This window comes from Neopelma chrysocephalum, unplaced genomic scaffold, assembly GCF_003984885.1.
Source record: "Neopelma chrysocephalum unplaced genomic scaffold, ASM398488v2 Primary Assembly neopelma1_43, whole genome shotgun sequence".
Classification (NCBI taxonomy): Eukaryota; Metazoa; Chordata; class Aves; order Passeriformes; family Pipridae; genus Neopelma; species Neopelma chrysocephalum.
In genome coordinates, this window is record NW_020897702.1 from 6,759,399 (window position 1) to 6,786,275 (window position 26,877).

Sequence of the window (26,877 nt, forward strand, 5' to 3'; positions counted from 1 at the left end):
CACCCACATACAGCATGGCTTTCAGCCCTGTGCTGAGCTGCCAAATCCCTGGGCTGTGGAATGAACTCAACCAGCTTATGGTGACAGAGCATCCTGAAGGCAGCTCCCACCTCCTACCTGCAATTGTGCCACCTGCTTGACCTTACCTTGATCTAAAAGTTAGCAAGAAGTTCTCAGCTGAACAGCGTTCGGCTGTAGAAAAGATAGAGTTGTTTACTTTTAAGAAAATCCTGCAAATAGCTTGAATGACGGGGAGAAAAAATCTCTGCTGTGGGCAGGGTCTGCGTGGTGTGCCACACAGGAGTTAGAGTGCTTCTAGATGCTACATCACCTGGGGTCCCCAGGTGGGTCCCCATCTAAAATGATATAGATTATCTATAATCTATAGATTCACTTCTTATGGTGCTAGCTCTAATAAATAACAGCATTGTGAATCATGCCTTACAGAATCTTAGTGCCCTTCTTAATGGTATCAAAAGAGACCAGCACCTCCTGGTGCGAAACACCTGTGGTAGGTAATATTAATACAAGAAGGCAATAGCTGCTTCTACTGCAGTGTAAAGAACACTAATACTATTTTTCAGACTGTTGTGTATGTAGACCAAAGCTGTTAGTATTTTGGCGCTTACACTTCTATTCTTCCTTTTAATAGAGAATTCCAAGCAAATGTAACAAGATTAGGTCCATGTTTGAAGAGAGTTGTGTACATGCATGTGCGGATGTGTGATAGTTTCAGCCTAGGCCTTCCTGGAGACAAGCTTGTAACCGGGGAAGTACCCTATGTTCCCAGTATTCCCGGCTATCCTTTACGTAAACAGAGGTAAAAATAAGAAAGGAAGAGGAGCCTTCGCTCTCTTCTCTTCCGGTGAGGTTCGGGAACAGGAGGTCCCTGCGTTGGTCTTGCTCATCTGGAATTGAGGTCTGTGGCTACTGCTGTTGTCTGCCACGTGGGAGGTAGAGAGCGCTGGCTGGGTCTGGCCATCCTGCTTTTCTCAATGGAAGTGGTGAGATTTCATTTTGCTAGTTCTTTATTTTGCTAGTTCCCGGGTTTTTTGATTGTGCAGATCTGTTTTGTTTTGTCCCTTTTTGTCCCTTTTTCCCTTTTCCCTTCTCCTTTTCTGCTTTTTGGGAGCCGTTGGGGTTTATGTGTTTATATGTACATAGTATCTTAATTGTATATATCTGTGATCTATGTTAAATATATATATTTTTTTTATATAGCTTTTGCTATTCCATTTTTTGTTCTTTTCTTCTGGGAGGTTTTCGCTGTAGTCTGTGGGGTTTGGAAGGAAGCCAACTGCAACCAGCTACAGGATGCTAGCTTTTAATTACCAAAGTATAAATATAGCATCCAAAAGTTCTTAAAACTTGAAAAAGACTTTTGATTTTTGTTTTCTTTTACTTGTCTATCGCAATCAGACAAATGACATTGACTAATATTTCTAAACCCATTTTTTGGCCAAGAAAAAAAGGAGAAACTTTAGCCTAAATATACTTTGATTCAGGAAGGAATTTTTGGTTTGAAATAGAAAGACACTTCCAGAAACTCAAGGCCACCCTGTGGTAGATAGGTTCAGGAAATTAATTCAACTATGAAAAATTATTGGACAGATTGACCAAAAGCATTTACCAAAATCGGCCACATGGGATTTTTTTGAACCACTGAAGATATACTCTTGCATTTAAACACAGTGAACAGAACACTGATATGGTGGGAAACAGATAACCTAATTTCCTAGTAGTGAATCCTTTACATCATAATTTAAGAGCTCTGAGTTCTAGAATAATAGAAGAGATTGGACCGCTAGTCCCTCAGTTTGATCCTTGATAATCTAGTATGAACTAAATTTAGCAGAGTTTGTCCTCAGGGCCAGCTATTTCTCCAGAAAGAAATCTGAGATGGCTAGGTTAGTACTGTTGAAATTATTGAAAAATTTAACTCTTGCCAAACTGAAGAGAGAAGTAATTACTTTTATATTTCTAAAACATCATGTTAGATAGTGCAGAATAAAATCAGAGTAAGTCTCAATAGTGCTGAATACTGCAACAAGATGATCATGTTATCTGTTACCTAGGTTTTTCCTAGACACACTAGTATCCAAGTATGTGTAATGACTGCAGGTGTCCAGCCATCATGACACCAAAAGGCAATGTTCCTGTACACTTAGGCACCTCTGAGCAGCATGGTTTTTTAGGCAATCATGTTAAGTTTTGAAAGCTGCCTGGAACAGGTGTTGGCCTTGGAAAGACAGAGGGTTTTACTCCAGCATGCCTTTGAAGTGAGCTTTGGCTTTGAACCAAGCTCACAACACCTCAATCTGGAAACATCTGTGGTAACTGCTAACCAAGCTGAATTGCTCAGTTTTACTACAGTAATTGAAAATGAGTATGAAATTAATAAGGGTATGCTAGCACTAATATGAAATGTGGACCTGACCTCCCTTGATCTCTGTTAGGATTTTTTTCTTGAAATTTAAATTTGCTTTACCTGCAGTCCCTCAAGAATTTTCATGTGAAACTGAAGTCAGGAAAGCAAAACTGTCAAAAGCAAAACTCAGTAGGAGAGAGGATTGGGCTTTGAAGCCTTCTGATGTTATACTGACAGAGTTGAAAGACACCCTTTCAACTTTTGAAATAAAAATTTCAATACATTCCCAAATTTTATCTTTCTCGAAGATTTGAAGATCTTTTTTAGTAAAGGGAAAAAGAAAAAGAATTTTTTAGATATATTAAGACAGACTTTTCTGCAGCTGAGCTTTATTGTTCTTTCAATATAGTTGAGTCTTGTAAAATGTCAACATTTCCACTTCTTGTTCAATTTAGTTAGAGAAAAAATTTCCAAAACCTCAGAAGATCTCACAGGAGGTAAAGATCAACCTGCTAGACCCAGGTCTAGTTTTGAAGATCTTTTGCATAGATTTACTTCGAACAAATTTGAACAACCTGTTCCTGAACTCCTAGTCCTGTTACTTTGGAAATAAATGTTAGAAACATTAGAAAAACAAGGTCATTGGTGGCAGTAAGAACTTGATTAGATGCAGAAGGTAGGATTTACCTAAGCAAGAAATAGACACTTCTGAGGCATGGGACACTTCATCCTTAAATAGATACTTAAAATAGGTCAGATAAAGGCTACCCTGAAAGTGCCTGTTTCTTTTAGCTGGCTATAAAAAAGGTGACTAGATTGACTCCAGACAGCTAGTCTTTAGATGGAGAGATTAGACAAATCCCACCCAGAGAGACTAAAGAGAATTAAAATAGCTAGTATCATCTACTTTGTCACCAAGTTTCATCTGAAGTGTCTGAAATTTTTTTATTATCCATTCAAGACAAGAAGCGTGGGAGATGGGATAAAAATGCAACTGTTCACTAGTATAACAGTGAAACAGTATAACAGTATAACAGTCAGAAAAGTTTGAGAAACATACAGGGGGATGGAACTAGAGATATTGACTGATTTATGGGTAACATTTTAATAAATGGAGAAACAATGGTGAGGCTTAAATTTGATAAAATCATAGAATTGTTTAGCGAAGGCTTTGGGGTGACCTAATTGCAGCCCTCTAGTACCTGAGGGGAGCCTACAAGAAAGATGGAGAAGGGCATTTAGAAGGGCACGTAGTGACAGGACACAGGGGAATGGCTTCAAACTGAGAGTAGGTTTAGATTAGGTATTCGGAAGAAATTCTTTACTGTGAGGGTGGTGAGGCACTGGCACAGGTTGCCCAGAGAAGCTGTGGATGCCCCATCCCTGGAAGTGTTCAAGGCCAGGTTGGATAGAGCTCTGAGCAACCTGGTCTAGTGAAAGGTGTCCCTGCCCACTGCAGGGGAGTTGGAACTAGATGATCTTTAAAGATCCAAGCTATTCTATGATTCTATGATTCTATGATTCTATGATTCTATGATCATCTAGTCCAGCCTCCTGCTATGGGCAGGGACATCTTCAACTAGAACAGGTTGCTCAAATGTCTGTCCAACCTGACCTTGAACGCTTCAAATGATGGACATCCAGAACCTCTTTTTCAGCAGTTTTGATTTTAAAATGATGTTGCTCCTTTCCAAAGCAGATAGAGGAAAGACAGAGAGAGGTGACACCACCTTTATAAGCTTTTGTGGAGCAGTGGTGTGATTTGGCATTTCTCTTGAAAATACTTAGAACAAGGTTCACGTAAGAAAATGTCCGGACGTACTTAGCCAGTCATTTGGATAGTTGCCACATATTTGTTTGAATTCTTTCTCTTGCTAAACAGTAACAGCCCGTTTTTCAAAAAAAGGGTTCAATTGCTCCATTTCAGCTTCAGAGAGTTTATTGTGCAGTTACTCTTTTGTAACTGCAGTTCAACACCCTCAGTGTAGATGATTTTATCCATGGACAGTAACCTAGACACTAAAGCAACAATTGTTTTACTTGCAATGCAGTGCACTGAGCATAATTAGAGTGCTTGAAACATATCTAAAAATAATTTGTAGGACAACAGTGTCTAATTAGGTTGGATGCAGAAGTCTGGCAAGTAGCACTAACTACTGTCAATTGTAGCACTGAAAGAACTCTAAATGAAAAAGAAATGTAATTTAAATGGCAACATCAGGATGATAAAACCAGTTTATATAACTGAAGGAAAACAAGAATTAATTAAAAATATTGTGGACTGTGCAGAAAGTCCTTCTTTAACTTAACATAAAAGTTAATTTTCACGGTTGCTGTGGCTGTTGATGTGTTTTGACTTTTTGAAACAAGACTGATTAGTCCATGTAAATTTCTGTGGTTAGATAAAAATTACTGTTCTTTGTGGTCCTTTGGTTTCCCAGCATGATGTGTTTCATAGGACTAATCCTTTCCACAGTCTGTCACATAATTAGTGTTGATGAGCATCTGCATTGACATTTTGAGAAACTGCTGTGTAATTTTATCTGGAAACATTTATTGGGACAAACAAGTTATACAGTGATTGCTTGCTGGTCTTTTTTTGTTGTATTTCCCATTTGCAAAATAGTAAATGAACCCTGAGAAGATGCTTTTTTTCCCTCCAAACACAGATTTCCAACATACTTTGAGAAAACACTCTCCTAAGAGCAAGAACAGGTGGCTGCTTGGGACAACCAACTTCTAGGGGGAACAAAATTGCACAGGTACGGTTTTCACAAGCTGGCAAGGTTGACTGGGCATTCAGTAACAGACTGGTTGGGCTGGGCAGTTTGCCTAGGGCAGCAGACTCCTCTGGAGCTTACTGTGTTTGACTTGACCAGGCAAATAAGAACTAATGTTCATTGAACATATGGCTGTACTGCTTAATGTGTAGGCCCTCCTCTGATAAGAAGTAATTTTGAGCAGCTCTGTAGTCATGGATTTAGTAAGTGGCTGATTTCTTTCTTAGACAGGAAAAATGAGTAGGTACTGAGTAAATATATCATCCCAATTAAGCTTTATTTTTAGTATAGCATTGGGTAAACATGGATATTAAGGCCAAATTTCAAGTATAGACTCAAGACTATACAGGACTCTTCAGCAGGGTACAACAAGAAAAAAACCTTGCCTCTGTGGAGTAAACAAAGGGCCACCCCGTAGTTTCTTCTGCTACATGATAAGTGTGGGATCCTGATACATGCCCAGGTCCTGTCATTTGTCAAGAAAGTTAGCTTATGAAATTAGTGTAGGAATCTCCCTCCCCACCCAAGGATTTCTGGCTCATCGTCTTTATGGTTATGAAGAAAAATTCATCGACCCCACTCTTTCCTCATGACTTTCCTTGGAGGGATTGGTGAGTTGTTCATGTCATAAATTATTGTGACCTAAGACACTGGGCAACTTTTAACAATGCAAAAACTACTACATCATTAATTTACACTACTCACCAGATAGGGTATATTGCTCACAAATAGATTAAATTATTAGGGTTGGTTTTGGTTTTTTTTGATTGACTGGTTTTTTGTTTTGTTTTCTTTTTTGGTTTGTTTTTTTTTTTTCTGATGGAAGATAAGACAGAACTCAGCATTGCTCTGTACAACAGGTATATCCTCTAGGGAAAGAAGATTGAAAATTGATGACAAGACTGAATTTGCGATTAACTGGATGATTGGTTCCCACAAAGAATGGAGATAAAAGAGGAATATCAGGGCAATTACCTGGTGTTGAGGTAACAGCACTGTATTATCTGAAATACAGTGTTTGTTAAGCATAGCCTTAGTGGCAGGTGGAAAGGTCTGTAACTTCTGACTGTTAGGCAAAGCTAAACTGATAATTTAACCACACTGAAATGAGCGGGAATGTCAACAATATTTACACAGCTTGGCTGTTGAGGTAGACAAGATAAAACAGAAGGAAATTTTGATACTAAGAAATTAAGACCACAAGTGACAAAACCAGAGGAATGAATTGCTTCAGCATAGTGTTAAGAAAGAAGGGGAATGTGAAAAAGAAGTCAGAAGTGGAATTTTCCCTGCTGGTATTAGGATTTACTGAGCTTGAAAAGATCTGAAGAGATAGGATTTGTTCAAATGTAAACAAGATAGAAATGCCTTAGTGATGATGTTTTCAATAACACCTCTCTGGATTTAAATATGGAACATTTACAGAAGCAAAAGAACTACAGTACCTTATACAGTACACAGGCTAACACTTTGCCAGATATAAATACTCAGCGTCATTAAATTATCCATAACTGGTTCACAAGAGTAAATGTCCTGATTGTAAACTGAATGTCAGGAGTAAAAGTATGGTGGACATGAGAAGATGTAAAACCTTAGTATCACAGTTCTTCAGAAAACCATCAACCAGAGAAGGTCAGGAAGCGTCATACAAATAGCTTTGTATGAAACCACCACTGTCCAAGAAACAGCTTCTCTGCTTTTCTGCTGAAAAAGAAATTCTGCGAAATGGTGTCAATCATATGAAAATGCTCTGTGCAAGAATCATCATTTTGGAGACCTGTCACAGGACAGAAAAGGAAATCCTATCTCCTAAAAACACCTTATCATTAAAGGGAAGGAGAAAGATAATACTGAAATTCTCAAAAGCCTTATATTTCACATTTGTAACTACTACCTTCTCTTTTCACTGCATCTTTAACAAAAAACTCTGAAGGTTTAATAACATATATTAGGCAGGTATTAAGGAAGAGAAGAATTTTTTTGAGATTTCAAATATAGTTTAAAAGTGTGATGATACAGAGAGGAAGGTATACACCATATCTGTGGCTCTCATTTATTCTCATTTACTCTCATTTATTATTTAGCACAACCTATTAAATATATAGTTGTAGAAATTGCCTAACTGATGCCAATGCATGTTAATTAAAAATCAAAGCAACAAGAACTTTCCCCTTTTCTTTCCAGTAATATTATGGAACTAAGAAAAAAAATCTTTTAAAAGGTCTTTCAATGAAGAAATGTCATTAGCTACAAAACCTCTACTAGTAAGGCAGAACTTGTTTTAGAAAAATGTCTGTCATAAAAAAGTGCTTTTATTAGACTTCAGTTAGATTCTGGAATCTCATAGTTATTCTCACAGGAAATTTTCAGAAAACTTCAAGGTGAGCTTTTGTATCTTGGACCGTAGCTTCAAAAAACTATAAAGTGAATGATTGTGCATTTTATTTCCACAAAGTTAGACAGCTGGGAATTGAATGTTATATTTTGTTGGGTCTTGAGTAGATGTCTGGGGATCTGTAAACAGGGTAAAATAAGCCACTACTGAGGTACTATAAATTAGGAACCAGGACTGTTGACAGTGCAAGTACTTTTCATGTGCTTTTAACAGGAGGACTATTTAACTAATGAGGTACAATGTCAATAGTGTATTTTACAGTACTAATATATAATGTTCACATATTTGTTAAATGATATTAACAGAGGGACTGTTTAACTAATGAGGCACAATGTCAATAGTGTATTTTAAAGTATTAATATATAACGCTCTCATATTTGTTAAAACATAATATCCAATGAACATTCTCTTGCTATTTAATTAGGCATTTAGCTGGGTTACAGTAAACAGGCTATTTAATCTCACAGTTTATATTTAATCAAATAGCTACATTCTTGTAAACAGTTGCCATCAACATTAAAATAATATAATTACCATCTTGTAAATACCAAGTTAGGTTCCTCATAAAAGTAAAAATGGATAAGGTCACAGCCTTGTGCTTCTATAAATTTTCTTCCTTTTTTAGTGACTTAAAGGCAAATGCAGGCTGTGCGGCTGTTTGGTCTGGAGCAGGAGGCACCTGCCCAGAGCTCTATGTGAGAAAGGTCAGTGTCCTCTAAAAACAATGAGTCATTGCCTGACCAGCATCTAAACACAAATCTGCTGGTCAAAAGATTCCTGGCTGGAGCAGCTGTCTCCTGAAGGGGAGAAACCTTCAATAGTTCACTGTCCCACCATGCTCTACTGTGGCTCCAGCCCCTTGGTGCTGTGTTTGCCATTGGCTCCCTGTGAGTGCAGGTGCCCCATGGGATTGGGGAACACTGCAGTCAGCCTTCGCAACCTGCCTGAGGGAGCTCGGAGGGCTCACTGTGGTTCTCTACTTCCCACTTTCCTTACAGTTTTGGGAAATTATGTGCATTTTCTGAATAAATTCCAATGACTAGATTGTCTTTTATCATACAACTCCTGATCTCTTCTTCAAACATTCCAGATTAGATTGAAAAAGACGGTGTTGTGGTTTAACCCCATGTGGCAACCAAGGGCCACACAGCCACTCACTTACTAACCCTTGGGTGGGATGGGGAGAGAATTGGAAGGGTAAAAGGGAGAAAATTCAATGCTAATGTAGAATTAATCCTTCTTAAATTACTTGGAAGCATAGTTGCAAAGTGGAATTGAAAAATGACACATATAGTTGCAAAATTAAATATTGCCTATCAAAATGTGGTAGGCCACAACAAAAAAGATGAAAAATACTTTACTTCTTCAATTTAGCATGGACAATATTTGAGAAAGAATGCAGCAAAGATTTGATTACTTCTTACCTAGCCTTTTCTCCTCATCTGCTGACTTTGTCATTTCCCCTACTTACTTTCTTTTGATTAATTTAAAAGAAAATAATTTTTACTGCGGATAATTTTATTTAACCTTTTATTGAAGTCAGTATTTTAAAACAATGTGAAGATTACCTCTAGATATTTCATAAAATTTAACATGTATAAAAGTCTTCTAAATACAAAAGTATTTTCAATCTATTTTGTAATTATTTTTCCATGCTATCAATAGTTTTCAGATTTGCATTTAGGACCAAAACTCCAGGTACAATTTGAAAAAAAAGAAGTGCACATTTCCCATGGTTCTTCTCTGGTCTGCCTTTTGTCCTTCATCCAGGTTGTTTTCTGAAAATATTTGTCCCTAAAAACTGTTGATAGAAAACCCTATCTCAAACTTTATGAAAGTACAATGCCATTTTTTAATTATCTGATGAAGTTTAAGAATCACAATGGATAATTTCATTGCATGTTCTGTTCTGTTCTCTTTGCAAAAATTGCCAGTGACAGTCATAGTAATTCCACAAACAAAATAAATGCCTTATTTAACAGATGCCTTCTGAGACAGACTGTGTCTTGAAGGGAAAGGTGGTATCATCTAGGTTTGGACATATATGGCCTAGAAATTGCCTAGAAGATTAGTTTTGAATTTCAAAGTTTCTTTTGGTTTGGTCCATGATCATATTGTATTTGTTTCTATAAAGAACAAATTTATACCTTGTGCCCAACTGAAAAGCTTTTATTCTGATTTACAGTAGCAGACACTGAATGTTTTGCAAACGACACACACAAATAATTGATTGGAGATTTTGGGACTTTTATTAGAAAACAATATCATTTTATCAAATGTAATTTTTCTGGGGAAGTTATTTGCAGAAAACAAGATGTTTTACCAAATATATGATTTGCTATCAATTATTCACCTGGTGTTAACTCTTAGAAAAAAAGCAAGTACAGGCTTTCACCTTGTTTGTACATTATGTTCCCTCTGCAAGGTCAGGCACTGCCAGAGCTCAGATGAAACTTTCAGAACGAGTAATATGATCAATATGAGAACTAAGGATGCCTGGTTCCCCGCAGATTTCTTTTGAGGTTGGTTGACTTTGATGTCTAAGCAGGCAAGATCTATGAATGAAGCTTTTCACTTCTTGACAATATTAATAATGGCTTACTCTATGTGGATCCTCTGATGTCTAATCAAGGTTAAACCTCCACTTTCATCAGTGGAGGCCCTGAACAGGCTGCCTTAGCTCCCTTTTTTTTTTTTTTTTTTGCTTGGCACTCATAAAAAGCAGATTGTGTTAGGAACCAGAAAACTTCTACCAGTTTGGATCACTGGCCAGTGTTTTTTGGGGAGGTAAGTTATTTGGGAGGCAAGGCAGACAAGCAGAGATAGAATAGGATCACATAAGTTTTCCCTATTAAACAAAGTAAAAACCACAGTCCTTAGGAAGTGGTACTGAAGCTGAGGCTCCCCTCTCAATCTTAGTTGAATCTAAGGCTTCTTGCTGTTACAAGGAGGGAAAACATCCCTGTGTGTCTCATGACAGACAAGCTGAAGCGCTGACCTCTGATGACTTGCTCTGCTCACATAAGAGGAACTGTTATGGGTTTCTCATTCAAAACAGAGAAGTCTCTGCTCATGATTAACCTATGTGGTTTCCTGCACAGAGACACTGGTATCCAGTAATGACTTCGCTATTTTTGTAGCAGATGACTGAGTCTTTCTCAGCAGGATGCAGGTAGAGTCACTAATAGAAAGATTTGAAAACACAATTACAGAAACATTCTCAATGTCAACCCATATTTCCAAAGGTAGTGGCATCCTTGCAGAGTCACAAAGTGAACAAACACAGCTTGTGAAAACTCAGGTTACTGCTAGCAGGTGATGAGACTATCCTTATCAGGCATTAACAGGAGCTAAGAAGCTGCTCCCATTTATGACAACCCTTATCGACATACTGAACAGATCAAGCTCTGCCATCCTTCTGATTTTTGCTGAAAAATTTTTGAACTGCTCACTTAAAATCATGGGTTTTTTCACCTTCAGACAGGTGAAGTCTTTATAAAAATACTTCAATATTTCAGTGATAAAAACAAACTTTCTTTTGTGCTGCAAAATTTAACTGAGAGGTTAAAAGAAGCTGGTTTTTTATTTTTATTTCATTTTCACAGTCTTGACAATTTGTCATTTCTCTCTTACTTCCCAAGCTTGACCAACCTTCATAGGGAGGAAAAGGGGCTGCTGGAGGCTTTACTTTGTTTTGGTTTGCAGAGTTGGACCATGAGATCCTGTTGTCGTCCAAAGTAAGCTGAAGACAATTAGCATCTTTCCACTGACTGCAGGGAGCACTAGATCAAGCTTTAAATTCTTGTGGCCAAGGGATATGATGCTATATTCAGATCTGATAGTCCAGGTTGCAAAAGATCTTAAATTCTTTTTAAGGTTACTGGAAATTAGGGTTTCCGCATATGTAGAATCCAGTCTTGGTGTAAGTTACCGTTTCAGCTGTTCAAGTGGAAACAGATCCTGTCCTTCAGAAGATGAAATAGATATCGATTTACACTGTTTTTTGTATTCCAGAGAGTGTAAAGGGAACAAGGACATTAATTTGTATCAGTGATGCCAGGAGTGAGACAAACGCAAGACACAAGAATGTCTAAATTCTTCCTGCTAATTGGAAAATTAGATAACACTTACATTCATATCTGTAACAATACCAAGTGATTGTTCACTGTTTATCAAATGAGTCAGTTTTAAACAAATGAACTAGCTAAGTGGAAAATGAGACAAAAGTGCCTGCAAGTTAGTTTTCTTGTATTTTTCAAAAAAGTTTCTCTGACTTGTTGGCAAAGGGAAAAGGACAGTACGCAGACTCATGATTTTGCTGTAGTCAGCAACATCTAAAAGAAGAAAGCAATTTGGCTAAAAAATAGAGCTTGTTATATTTATACAGCAGCATGTGGGGCAGTGTATTTTATTTGACTTTCAATTACAGCTGTTGCAGTTGGTCTCTGTGAATCCTATAGGCAGGTATAAAAATAATATTTGACTTTAGTTTGCAGGTTGCTCAATGCTGAGGAAAATCCACCAGAGCTCTACTTCTTCTATTTTAAACTGTAATAACTCACCTGCACATTTTCAACAGAGAAAGTCTTTATAAGGTACCTGCTAGTTTTAATGGAATCACACATTATTTTTAAATAGCATATCACTCCTGGGCACAAGTAACAATGATCATAAATTACATATAGGCTAGAAAAAATGACACTGTCATTGGTGAGAAAAGTATGATCTACATTTTTAGGATTATATGCTCTTCCTGCTCAGATTGAATAATTTAAGTCTTTTCTTTGCCTGTTCTCTTATAAAGAAAAGAAAGAGGTACTCTAAGTACAGATTTCTTCTTTCTTCCTCGCAGAAAAAATAAAAGCAGGAGGCATTTTTTATGAGTGTGAGTTTCAGTGTGTTGACATCATAAACATCTTTCAGTATAACACACATTTATAAATATCATTTTTAAGATCCCACAGAATCCCAGCAAACATGAAACATCTTTTAAGCTTCCCACACAAAAAATCTTTTAAAATGAGCCTGTGGGAAGTGCTAGCCAAATGTTTAGGTTCTAAAAGATGCAAAAGAACCAGCCTTAGGAGTATTTCAGAATACTCAGCTGAGTATCTCAGTGCTATAGTAGAATGAATGAAATGCCATAATAAGTTTATAAGAAAAAATAGGTTATTTAAAAATTCACAGTACTACTAATAAACTAGCAATAGATGAAAGTATTGTATATGGATTTAAGGAATAATGTCATCCATACTGTTGTATGTCCCTTACTCTACCTGAGCAATGAACTGTCTAAGGCAAGGGTGTACAAGCAAATTGAGAGGTCTATTTTGGTGTATTGAGCATGAGAAGTGAATATATCTTGCAAAATTAAAGACTTTTTTTTTGGTAAATATATAATATGTAATAGATATAATGTTTAAACAAATATTTTTAATTCTAAAAAAATGTAACCAATGTCAAAGAGTAAATCAGCAGAAGCACCTCTCAAAACTAAAATCCTTCAAACTAAAAAAATTAGATATTTTACTTCTTACATAATACTTCCTCATAGATAAAGATAGGCAGGAAACTTCCACAGAAATATTCTAACATGCAATAGAGTAACCCTTAACACGTGTTTGTAGTGTAAAAAGTCATTAGTTATACCCAGAGCCATCCATATTTGGCAAAAACTTAAAAATAAACAGTAGAGGAGATAAGAAACCTTCCACTTGGAAGACTCAGAAATTCATTATGCAATTTTTCAAACCAACAACCTTTAAAGTCCAATACTTGTTTCCTTCAGGTCTTGATAGCTAGCAGAAGCAGTATCTGCATCCTCATAGAAGAGAACAGAATATTATTCATTTCACCGGACCGATTTGAAATTTAAAGATATACTACTAACAGTGTATTGAAATAACTGAGACCTGATTCTGATGTAAATCATTATCATTAGGACTTGCCTTTATTTACACTGGCTTCTTTTTTTTAAAACTAAATGATGACATTTACTCTAGTAGTGTTATTCATCATTCACAACAAAGTAGCTAGAGCAAAAATACACCTTCCTGACATTCCCCATTTTAGTCACCTTTCTTTGTCAACATAAAGTCTTCCATTCGGTGCTTTGGTTTGACCAAAGGGAAAAACAATTGCTTCTTTCTGCTCATTTCTTTTGCGGGTGAAATGAAGAGATACCTTTTGTCAGCTAAAGCAGTATTTTTTGGCTTACAGTACTGACTCACAGTGTCTCTGTTAGCTGAAAAACATAGAGAACCTGTGTGATAACCCTGAGATTAGCTCAGTTGGTTACAGCATGGTGCTAATAACACCAAGGTTGTGGGTTTAATCCCCATATGGGCCTTCGCATAAGAGTTGGGCCTGATGATTCTTGTGGGTCCCTTCCAACTCAGAATATTCTGTGAAAAGTGAACAGCTGTAGAAATAGTCTGTGAAAGGGAGGAGTCTTAAGAAAACAGTATTACTCAGAAATGGCTTAAGTTTTGATTCCTTACGGGGCTGCTCATTTTTGTTACTGCTTTTCAGATCTTTATGTTAAGTGTAGCTGCCTAGTCTCAAAGCAAGAGTGAAACATTTCCACTCTGTTCCTGGATGGCTGCGCAGCCCACAAAAAATTGTAAGAAAATGGGGACCAAATGAAAGGGACTCCTGCTGGATGTAAAATGTGTTCAACTTTGTTACCTGAGAGATATTTCTATTAAAGGAAACATAAAAGAAGTGTAGAAAAGTTTCTTACTGCAATAGTACGAGGAAATTCACATCAAATGAATCTGCCATAGGTGATCACAGACACCAGCACTTGGGTCATAGAATCATAGTATCATAGAATCAGCTGGATTGGATGGGACCTTTGAGATCATCGAGTCCAACCATTGATCCACTACCACCGTGGTTACTAGACCATGGCACTGAGTGCCACATCCAGTCTCATCCTAAAAACCTCCAGGGACGGAGGATCCACCACTTCCCTGGGCAGCCCATTCCAATGCCTGATTACCCTCTCTGTAAAGAAATTCTTTCTAATATCTAACCTAAACTTCCCCTGGCACAGCTTAAGACCATGCCCTCTTGTCCTACTGCTGGTTGCCTGGGAGAAGAGACTGATGCCCACCTGGCTACAACCTCCTTTCAGGTAGTGGTAGAGAGTGATGAGGTCTCCCTTGAGCCTCCTCTTCTCCAGACTGAACAACCCCATTTCCCTCAGCCTCTCCTCACAGGACTTGTGCTCCAGTCCCTTCACCAGCCTTGTTCCTCTTCTCTGAACCTGCTCCAGCACCTCAATATCCTTCCTGAACTGAGGGGCCCAGAACTGGACACAGTACTCAAGGTGTGGCCTCACCAGTGCTGAGTACAGGGAAAGAATCACTGCCCTGGTCCTGCTGGCCACACTGTTCCTGATCCAGGCCAGGATGCCATTGGCCTTCTTGGCCACCTGGGCACACTGCTGACTCCTGTTTAGCTTCCTGTCAATCCAAACTCCCAGGTCCCTTTCTGCCTGGCTGCTCTCCAGCCACTCTGTCCCCAGCCTGTAGAGCTGCAGGGGGTTGTTGTGGCCAAAGGCACTTGGCCTTGTTGAACCTCATCCTGTTGGAATCAGCCCAACTCTCCAGCCTGTCCAGGTCCCTCTGAAGAGCCCTCCTGCCTTCCAGCTGATCGACACTCCCCCCTAACTTGGTGTCATCTGCAAATTTGCTGATGGTGGACTCAATCCCCTCATCTAAATCATCAATAAAAATATTAAACAGAACTGGACCCAACACTGATCCCTGGGGGACACCACTAATGACTGACCACCAACTGGATGCAGCACCGTTCACCACCACTCTCTGGGCCCGTCCCTCCAGCCAGTTCCTAACACAGCACAGAGTGCCCCTGTCCAAGCCGTGGGCTGCCAGCTTTTCCAGGAGTATGCTGTGGGACGGTGTCAAAGGATTTACTGAAGTCCAGGGAGACACATCCACAGCCTTCCCCTCATCCATCAGGCAGGTCACCTGATTATGGAAGGAGATCAGATTGGTCAGACAGGACCTGCCCTTCCTAAACCTGTGGTGGCTGGGTCTGATCCCTTGTCCATCCTGTAGGTGCTGTGTGATTGCACTTAGGATGATCTGTTCCATAACCTTTCCAGGCACTGAGGTCAGGCTGACGGACCTGTAGTTTCCTGGGTCCTCCTTGCAGCCCTTTTTGTGGATGGACATGACATTTAGCAACTTCCAATCATCTGGGACCTCCCCAGTGAGCCAGGACTGTTGGTAGATGATGGAGAGCTGCTTGGCGAGCTCTTTCGCCAGCTCCCTTATCACCCTTGGGTGGATCCCATCTGGTCCCATAGACTTCTGGGGATCCAAGTGGCTCAGCAGGTCACTGTTTCCTCCTGGATTACAGAGGTCTATTCTTTCTACAAGCTCCAGAAGCCAGCGGTCCTCAGGACAATCTGTCTTACTGTTCAAAACTGAGGTAAAGAAGGTGCTAAATACCTCATCCTTTTCCTCATCTATATTCCCTCCCATGTCCAATAAAGAATAGAGTTTTTCCTTGCCTCTCCTTTTGCTATTGGTGTATCTGTAGAAGGACTTTTTGTTATCCTTCACAGAAGTGGCAACATTAAGTTTAAGTTGTGCCATCGTCTCTCTAATTTTCTTTCTACATGACCTAACTATATTCCTAAACTCTTCCTGAGTAGTCAGCCTTTTTTTCCATAACCGGTAGGCTCTCTCTCAATTTCCTTCAAAATCTCCCTGTTCAGCCAGACCAGTTGTCTTCCCCGCCGGCTTTCCTTTCAGCAGACAGGGACAACCTGCTCCTACGCTTTCAAGACTTTCTTCTTGAAGCATGTCCATCCCTCCTGGACTCCTTTGTTTTCAAGGGTTTTTTCCCAGGGTACACTCTGAACTAGTCTTCTGAATAGGCTGAAATCTGCCCTCTGGAAGTCCAGCGTAGAGGTTTTATTGATGGCCTTCCTTGCATCCCTGAGTATTGAAAACTCTATTATTTCATTGTCACTGTGCCCCAGATGGCCTTCGACCACACATCTCCCACCAGCCCCTCTCTGTTTGAGAACAGAAGGTCTAGCAGGTTCCCATCCCTGGTAGGCTCGTTTACCAGCTGGAGCAGGAAATTATCCTCTATAGGCTCTAGGAATCTCCTAGACTGCCTCTTCTTTGCTGTGTGGAGTTCCCAGCAGACATCCGGGAGGTTAAAGTCACCCACAAGAACAAGGGCTGGCAATTTTGAGTCCAAAAACTATAGCCTGCAAGTGAAACCAAGAGTCATCTGTTATCTTTAAAGCAGGTGAAATCAGAAGAACAGTCAATACAGGAGCAGGATGTACCAAAAAAAGGCTCACAGGAACAAAGCAGGGAGAAATGAGCCTTGCTGGCAGTGGTAGTCCCAAGATGGCCATTGGGATTGCAGGGCTGTGGCAACTATGTCTGCAAGCATAAGGCATGACTGTGCAGCCTTATTACAGCTCTGTCTTGGGCAATGATTAATAGAATGAAATTTAAGAAGTCCAAATGCCAGATTCTGCACATAGGATGGAGTAACACAAGGCACAAGCATAAATTCTGAGAGGAGTAGCTGGAAGGTAATGGAGGGTCCCTGCAGAGAGGGATCGGGGGGTGCTGGTGGGCAGCAGCTCAGTGTAAGTCAGCCAGCAGTGAGCTCTGGCAGCTAGGAGGGCAAACCCCACCCCAAGGTGCATCAAACAGCATCACCAGCTGGGTAAAAGAAGGGATTGTCCTGCTATATTCAGTGTTGTATTGTCATGGCTTCACCTTGACCACTGCATGCAGTTCTGGGCCCTGCAGTTTAAGAAGGCCCTTGAATGCATCCAGAGGAGGGAAACAAAGCTGGTGAAATGGCTGGAAGGGATGTCCTTAGAGGAGTAGCTCAGGACTTTGAGCTTTTCTAGTTTGGAGAAAAGGAGGGTGAGTGCCGACCTTGTTTTCTCTACAGCTTCTTGAGGTGGCGAAATGGAGAAAGAAGTACTGAACTCTTCTCCTAGGACCCAGTGACAGAACATGTGGGAATGGTTTAAACCTGCACCGGGGTAGTTTCAGCCTGGACATTAAGAAGCATTTCTTTACTGCGAAGGTGGTCAAGCACTGGAACAAGAGTTCTAGAGAGGTGGCAAATGCCCCAAGCCTGACAGTATTTAAGAGGCATTTGGATGATGCACTTATATATGCTTTAATTTTTGGTCAGCCTTGAAGTGGTCTAGAAGGTCCCTTCCAAGTGAAATTATGCTGTTCTATTCTATTCTATCTTAAAAATTAACTATTAAGCTTACCCTATTTTTCTAACTTATTTTTCATGCATAAAATTCTATTTGTAAAGCCAGTTGATTCACATTTGGAAAAGGGAAATTTTTTTTTTATTTAGTTCAATTTATACAACATTACACATAGAGGCTACCCCTGATGTATTATTTGCAATCCCCTCCAATCTGACCCTAACTTCGCTGATGCCAGTCACATCCTGGAAGAAAAGTTACATGTATATGTATTTTATTTTACCTCTATTGGTTTTGCAAGAGTAGCCTAATCAAGTGATTAATTATGTTTAGGAAAACCAAAGTGGTGTCCACCTTAAATTAGAGTGTTTCTCTAATTTGTTGTGATGTGAGTAACACTGGTGAGATTTCATGGTCAAAAGCACTCATCAAAAATAAGACTTCGTGTACTGAGACGGAACATAATCTCTGAGACACACTTTTTTGCTCTTACTCTAGAAACACACATCCTACCTGGCAATAGGCAGGCAGTGCCATAGTCATCAGCATGCAAAATCAGCCTTCTGTTGGGCAAAAGGTAAAATATCCTCCCTTCCTTGCAAACACTTGCTCTCCCTTCTGTTATTTTCAGAACTGAGGGCGTGGAGCCACTCTGTCCCAGGACAGCAGTGTGTCTTCCATCCATGACCACCTTTGCATCTTCTAGCCTCCTCACAGCCTCTCTCCTGGGAGGTATCTCAGCTTCTCTTCTCCTTTCTGCTGCCTCTATGATTCAGTCTTCTCTTGCTTATTCCAGGGTTATCAGGAAGTTGATTTGAGACAGCATTAGGACAGTCTTCACCAAGGTCACACTTAGGAAAACTATCCTGTACTTCTATCTTCTTTTAGCAAAGTTTTAGTCATCAAGGATCTGATATGCAGAAATTATTAAAATTGTCTTAATTTTCCTGCTATGCATTCCATGAAATGCTTTAGGTATCATTTGTTTCAGAATATCTGACAATTTTAATAGTGATGATCAGTTTAATTATATTATGGAGCAGACAGGGAAAAATGAAGGAAGATTTTGTTAGGTGTGCTGAAGCTTGACAGAAAAAGACATCCTATATCAGTCTTGTTAACTCAAATGTTCAAAACCTTGAGTATGTCCTTTCATCACCACCTGAAGTTATGAGATTAAAAAAAAAGACAATTTTTTTCATTGCATGATTCTCAATTTTTAATTTTAGATTAAGAGATTTCAAATTTTTCTTCGACATGTCTTCTGAGGAGCAAATGCTGTTTTTGACAGACCACATAATAGTGAATGAGGAGTTTTATGGGTTTCTACTTTCATTAAAATTTCAATTAGCAATTTTTTACCATGTCTGAAAATGTTTTCTGTGCTTTAAACCGCTGTAGGATTCCCTTTCCTGTTGCACCCTGAATCCCACTGGGATCCCATGCTGTTCACAGAATGGTTAAAATTGGAAAGGACCTTTGAAGGTCATCTTGTTTTGTCATCTTGAAGATGTTAAACAGGACTGAACCCAGTATTGACCCCTAGGATGCACTGCTGTTTACCGACCTCCAACAAGACTTTATGCCACAGGTCACCAACCTCTGGGCCTGTCCATCCAGCCAATTTTCAATCCAACTGTCTTCTCAAGCAGCTTCTTCTTTATCAGCTTCTCTATGAGGATCATACAGTAGACAATATTAATTATCTGGACTTCAGTCCTTACTGGCTTGTTTTCAGTAAAGTCTGAAGTCCTGATAGACAACGTCCACTGCTCTCTCCACATGTACCAAGCCAGTAATTTCATCACTGAAGGTTGTCAGGTTGTTTGGGCATGACTTTCCCTCTGTTCATGCCAGTCTGTTGCTGGCTGTTACTGGATTGTCTCAGCTGTGCGGAAGCCAATGGGAGGGAGATAATAGCAAGCTACTGCAATCCCTGTCACCTGCTCGTTCCAGTCAAGGACCAATCTGAAGCTTGCACAGGTCCCTTTGCCCTCTGACTGTCTGCTTTAATTCGCTGAGAAGTGACACCAGAGGTGATGCAGCCAGTGGTACATGCTGGTGCATCTGAGCTTTTACTCAATGTGGAGCATGTGTATGAACTGATGAACATAGACCTGGAAAATCAGAAATCTGATTAAACATAACTCCTTTGAAAAAATGGAATGTATGTGGTTTCAGAGGCTAATCCATAAAAGCCAAAATGTCCTGTAAATGAACCTCTTTCTATTATGAATAACTGAAGAGGCACGATAGTGCTTTACAATTAAAAAATTTCAATTAACATATTTGTGACAATTTCTTTTGCTCACACAATATTTTTAGTAACTGTATTTTGAGTAACTTACACTGGAAAAAGAATTCATCTGAAACAGAGAATTCATTTAGAGGGAGAAAGAAATAGGTAATCTTTCCTGTGCTGTCTTTTCTCATCTTCTTGGGGTTTTAATGACCATAGAAGAGGAGGGAGATGAGGTGGTAAGAAAGTTTTTCATTTACACACTTGTTTTTGGGAATCAGAAAAAACACCTTTACTATGTGATGAGAGCAAAAGATGTGCATGTGATGTGATTAATATATAGCTAACAGTACAAGTAGGACAAGGGTTTCTTTGTTCTCAACAAGAAAACAAAACCATAAGACAAAATGTTTTCAATGAGGAAATAAAATGATGATTTTATGTGTACCAAGGAAAACTTTTGGACTAGCGTAGTACCACACAAGAAAACAAATCTCTCAGCAAAATCAGGACAGGAAATGATGTCTCCAGTCCAAAGTCACACAATCATTAGGAAGATAAACTTCTGGTACTCTTACAGTCTACAAGAGTAATCCCACCTGAGAGATGTACTTATTGATGATGCAAAACCATGAAAAAGATGCTACAAAATGTAGTCTCAGGCTACCCAGACTCCAACACTTTGCAGTAATGTATTGCTTTGAAATAGAGGAGATGTATTCTTTTGAGGCAAGTCTTACAAAAAGGAAATGAATGAAACAAATCCATCTAAACCAATGCTTCTAATTTTCTATAAATATCAAAAAGAAAGAACATGTGAAGCGCAGCTGTTTGTCATGAGAAAGACATTCATTCAAGAAAGCATACATAATGATAGAGACTGTTGAAACCATCTTTGGGAAAGCCCAGTGATCTAATCACTGCTCTGGTTCTGGTTTGGTTGAAACTGACTCACAGTTTTGCTGCACTAACCAGGAACATGCCTTGGAGATGACTCTCAGTTTTCACAAATTAAGAGCATTTGATCGTGGTTTTGGTTTTCTTCCTACCACAAAAGTATAACATTCTGGGGGATTTTCCAGGTCAAACTGAGGAGGCAGATGGTCAGTGTTGGCACAGTGACTAGTCAGTGCCTTGCAGAAATGGACCTCCAAAGCACTCATTTTAATGGAGGTTCCACCTGTGGTCATATTTATTCAGAGCCATTTTTATTCACCAGATGTCGAATGATTGGGTCATTGTCATGAAGAACGATTGCATTTCTGTAATACTTCCATCAAAGAAAGCAAATAAACTCTTACGAACCACTGCTTTCATGACAGTCGTGCAATTCATGCATTTTAAATAAAGTCCCTAATTGGCTGACTGTGAAGTAAAAAGAGAACTAGTGCAGTGAATGGTTTAAATGCAGCAATTGCAATATTTCTTACTCTTTGCCAATCTAAAATTAATGAAAAACCTTTCTTGCTGTGACCTAGACAAATGGTGGTGTAACCTTTTTCAATTCTCAGAGGGTGCTGAATTCTACCCTGTGAGAAAGTGATGTAAAGGAATTGCAGCTGAACATTTATAATTAGTAAACTGAAACTCTGTGACAGGGAAGAAAGCTAAAAAGTACTGATTGGATTTAACTTACATTAAACACCATCCCCAAGGAATAGAATTTCAAGATAGCTCTGAGTATTTTAATTTTTGCATACCTGATTATCTCTGGGCATTACTGAATCGTGCATTATTGACCTGTCTGCAGAATTCATGCAAACCTGTTAGCTTTCAGTCAAGGTAAAGTCTGATCCTGTGAAATGTTGTGTATGTTCAAGTCCTACTGCATTGAAGAGATGATTAACTCCTCAGAGAGTTAACGCAGAGTGCAGCTTCCAAGTTAAAGGCCTAACATTTACACTGGAAACATTTCGACTATTACTGCCACATTTCACCTATTACTTGGGGGTTTTGACATGGAGGTACAGCACAGTTAAACCGTCTTTAAACACTTTTACACTTCTAAGATGGTATGAGAGAATCTTCACATTCAAATCTAGTATGTTTAAGTATCATTTTCATGTAGATGTGCAATAGTGCTGGATTACTAAAAGTGATTTGTTGATTTGACACCACGAATGCTCCCAGGAGACCTAAAAAAACCAAGAACATTCTTTTCTTTTCCTGCTAGGTCACCACTCTGATGCATAATTATTCAAGTTATGTTCTGTTTCATCAGCTCTATTTTTATTCCTTCCAAGAGGCAAAGAATCTTTGGGTGATAGATAAAGGAGTATGAGTTTTTGCTCTGTCAAAAGGAGATTTCTGACCTCCACCATGCTAGAGTGATCTAAAGAAAAAGTGAAGTATATTTATTTTGCATATAGCATTAGGTTTCAGAAATTCCAGGATATTCCATGGGCTAGATCATGTGATTCCTTCTGCTAATGGTAAGCCATTTCAGTAGCTGGATGAGTTATGCAAAGCTGACATGCATCACAGTGCCCAGGGGCACAGTCCATTAGTAGTGTGAAGTAAAGGTTCATAACAAGAGTAGTCTTGAAGAGCACTAGCTGTGGTCTTTAAGATCAGAGTCAAAAGAAATAACATCTAAAAAAATTTGCTTTTTCCATTCTGCTTTTCCTGACATTTATAATGGGCACAGAACAAAATAACACTGCTAAAGTCATTGGGCCATAAGAACAAGAGAAACAATAAAAACACGAACCTTTCCCTTTTTTGTGTTGCTAAATCCTATTTTCAATTACCAGACTGTCTAAAATCTCTAAGGTGTGTTACAAGTGCTGGTATGATTTCTATGATTATTTCCTATTTTTTTTGACAATTCAGAAAAGTTCTCAATCCCTTTTGAGAAGCTGAACATCTCATGTTTTTTTCAGTAATTCATATCCTGACAATGCTTCCTTATTATGAGTCCCACCTCCTTGACTCCTTTCTGCTAAGCAAACCAAGTGCAAATATAGGTCAGGAGAACTAATACCCAAATTCCCTTCCTGTCCTGAATGGAGCATATTAAAATTTTCAGCATAATTAAAGAGACTCTGCAAGGTTAGTGGAGCAGGTCTTTCTGACATTCATTTTTATTATATGCCAACTATTTTGCAAGTTCATTTAATTTTTTAATTTTAAATTCAAAATAGGCACTTTTTCTTCCTAAGAGCAATTAGCCACGTTGATCCTTAGTTCTGTCACCAAAAATCAGCCCTGTGACAACAAATGGTTGTGTTTGTATGAGAAGGAATAGATATTGAAAACAGTGCCTCTGGCAACACCTCAAGCCAGCTTTGCATCCTAGCTAAGATCCTTCAACTTTCCTGCAGTTTTAATGGTAGTAAAACAGTTCTATCATGTGGTACCAGCTGCTCATTCACACGTTTTTCAATAATTAGACTGTCACTAATAAATTCCAGTAGTATTTCCACTCAAACCTAGTCCAAAATCCATTATTGTCGATGCAAATCACCCCAGATTACTTACAAGGGCCCTACCAGACCTTGAAATTATCTAAATGTTTGTAAATGCTTCATCATTTATTGATAATTCCTATGAATGTTGACATTCAGATGGCAAAAAGGAAAAGAGGTCTTAAATTCCTAAATTGAAACATGGACCTTATTTCAAATTGGTACAAATTTGTACAAAAACTTCATGAAAAATTCAACATTTAGCACAAAAAAACTTAAAATAGTACTGGAATCAGATCTTTGTTCTCAATTACAGCTTCCTGAGAAGGGGAAGAGGAAAGGGTGGTGCTGAGATCTTCTGCTTGGTATCCGGTGACAGCATGTGAGGGAATGTTTCAAAGTGGCGCCAAGGGAGGTTCAGACTGGATATTAGGAAATATTTATTTACCAAGAGGATGGTCAAACACTGGAACAGGCTTCCTAGAGAGGTGGTGGATGCCTCAAGCCTGTTAGTATTTAAGAGGCATTTGGATGATGTGTTTAACAACATTCTTTAACTTTTAGTCAGCCCTGGAACGGTCAAGAAGTTGGGCCAAATGATTGCTGTAGATCTATTCTATTCTATTCTATGGGGAAAATCTAGAAAAGTTATGCTGATATGGGTTGTTTTCCTTGTCCTCATCTGTGTTACAGAGATGAGGAGTTGGAGCCGACTCTCCACTTCTGCTTTTTGTTTCTTAGAGGTGGGATGGTGTGTCCAGGAAGGGACTGGGTAAAATTCATTGCTGCTTATTATACCTAAAAGCTTAGGGAAATTATCAGACATTTCTAAAACTCAGTAGTTTAAAGCCTCATGGAATGGTAAGTAATACCACTTACTTTTTCTATAGTAAAATGAGTTTTTCCACTTCATTTCTCCACTGAAACTATTTATATAATGTCTGTGTTCTTTTATGCCTTGTACAAAAAAACAGTGCCATACTAAATTTGCATGGGCTTAGGGAGAAGGCTGAAATAGGAAAAAGTAATAAATTCATATGCCAATCATTTATCTTATTTTTAACCATCTCATACATTATAAACTTCATAGAAGTTTCAAACTAATAATTTCTAACAACTGAAGAATGCCTATTTCCTCATGAACTTTCAATATACTTCCATTTAACATTTAGTGGCCCAATTTTCTTTGCATAGGTCAAGAGGATTTTTTCACATCTTGTTACAGGGAAAAGGGTACTTGAGTGGAAAAGGTGCACTCTCTATTATTACCACAGAATTTCAAGTAGCTAAGCATATTCATTAGAAGCTGGAGGACTTTACCACAGATACGAGATATTAGAACAAAGCTTGCGTGCTCTTATTCTAATAAGCATTGGTTATAGTTGAGCTGATATAAAGGGCAAAACTCACATGCCAAGTATGTCTGAGTTTTAGTTGAGCTTTGCATATCCAATTTTATAGTATTTACTAGTCTTTTAGACAATTAATTGACTTGCCTCTAAGAAAAATTATATCACAAAAGCCCCAGTGACACTAATGTATTCCAGCTCCAGGCATACACTACCATGTAATGTCATGAATTAGCTCATTCTTGTTGGCATCATAAAACCACGCAGGCCTCTGTCCTTCAGTATTAGAGTGCTGGGAAGAAATCTAGGGATGGAAGGAAGACAGAAAACTGAGTCGAAAGGTAAATGAGCAACATATCTAAAATGAATGCTGTAAAAGGTTAAGTTCCTTTCTTGAATGTTGGATCATTTGAGTCGTTTCAGAAGTAGGCAAAATAGTTTCTTTCAAAACTCCCAGTAAAACTCAGATATTTTGCCATCTGCCTAATAATTTTAATGTATTTTAGTATATTAAATAATTGATTTTAATGAAATTCAAATCTTACAGCCCATAGAGATATTTTTTTTCCCTAAGTTTTGTCTAAGTTGGGCTTGAACAATTAAATTTCTCATTAGTTTTCCAAAGGATAGTTGACATTTCGGAATTAGTAAGAAATTACAGTTTTATTGCTCATGTTATTGCAATGTAATGTTCATTTGGAGAGAAACACAATGTCCTATTTAAGCAGACTGCATTTAAATTATCCATTTTGTTTTATTCTAAAAAGTATTTGCATGATGATAAATGAGTAAAGAATAATGATTTCCAAGGAGACCTTCTCTCTATCCCTGACGTAGAGAAATGAAGGCCAAAGTTGGAACAAATGGTCTGGGAAGATGCCATTTCTACAGTTAAAAGAAAATACTGTTATCTGAAGGATGTCTCCTTAGATAACAAATCACTGTCTGAGAAGGGTTGAAGAATAACATGACTTTAAAGGACCAAAATTCTAACCCAAATATGTTTTTGTTTTTTATTTTCTGCACCTGAATTGTTACAGATGCCATAGCTTTCCAATTTGATCACTTAAGACTTCATACATACTACTGATATTTTAATTTTTCCATAATTTACCTTTATTTTTTTGTGCCAATTGAAGCAAGAAAGAAAACACCTTTTAAAATTTCAGACACCATACTGCTCAATGGACAGCACAGCTAAACGGAGTCAACACTGAATGATTTTTGCTGGAATTCAGCAAGAAAGACACCTACAGAAGTACCATTCCCTTCATTTTTATGGTATGTGCACATCTATCCAAATGCGTGGGTTTTTTCAACAATCCTAAGAGACAACTCTTTCACCATAATCACGCCACCTGATTTGAGCTCTCTATAGGGGAGCTCTACCCACCAAATATAGATGAGGCCAGGACAAAAAACTTTCTTTGGAAAGGAAACCACTTTTCTTGAGACAAAACATTGGGAAATTTCATATTTTTCATATTTTAATATCTAGATTATAGTAAAATATCCAGTACACTGCTACCTGGTAAAAAGTAAATTTAGAAAAGGAAGGAATTAAGATGACAAAGGTCACCTGACTGAAAGGAAGTCACTATTGGACTTTCTCAAGGATTAATCTTTGGACAAATCTTTTGAATGTTTTCATTAATTATCTTGACTTAAAATGAAGAAGTCCACACATAAAATTTGCAGTATCATAAACACAAAAGGAAGAGTGAGACATCAAAGGACTTAGGGTGTAGACAACTCCTGTGATTGCAAGAATGCCAGAAGGGGGATCCAAGAAAAATGGATTTCAAGGACAGACATCTGAGGATTAATAACAAGAAAGTTGACAATTAGGTCATTGGAAGCGACTGAGGAAGACAAAGACCTAGTATACTGTTTGCAAACCATCATCTGAAAAGTAAAATTGATCTGTGGAATCTCTCAATGCTGTTGGTGAGACCACATCTGGACTACTGGGTAAATTCTTCTCAGTTCCCTCCCTGAAGGCTGAATTCACATTTGAACGAGTACAGAAAAGGTACACTGTGACAAAGAGTGGAGTGGAGTGGAAAACTTCAGGATGCAAAGAGAGAAAGAGCATGGAC

The 26,877-nt window shown here is 38.5% G+C and overlaps 1 long non-coding RNA gene across 1 annotated transcript in view; it reads right to left on the reverse strand.

Annotated features, from left to right (window-relative positions):
* Positions 1-14,351, reverse strand: part of LOC113964963 — a 31,766-nt gene extending 17,415 nt beyond the window's left edge. Inside the window, exon 1 of the long non-coding RNA XR_003533363.1 lies at positions 14,286-14,351. This is a non-coding gene — a long non-coding RNA (uncharacterized LOC113964963). The remainder of the gene's footprint in view (positions 1-14,285) is intronic.
* Positions 14,352-26,877: the final 12,526 nt, after the last annotated feature.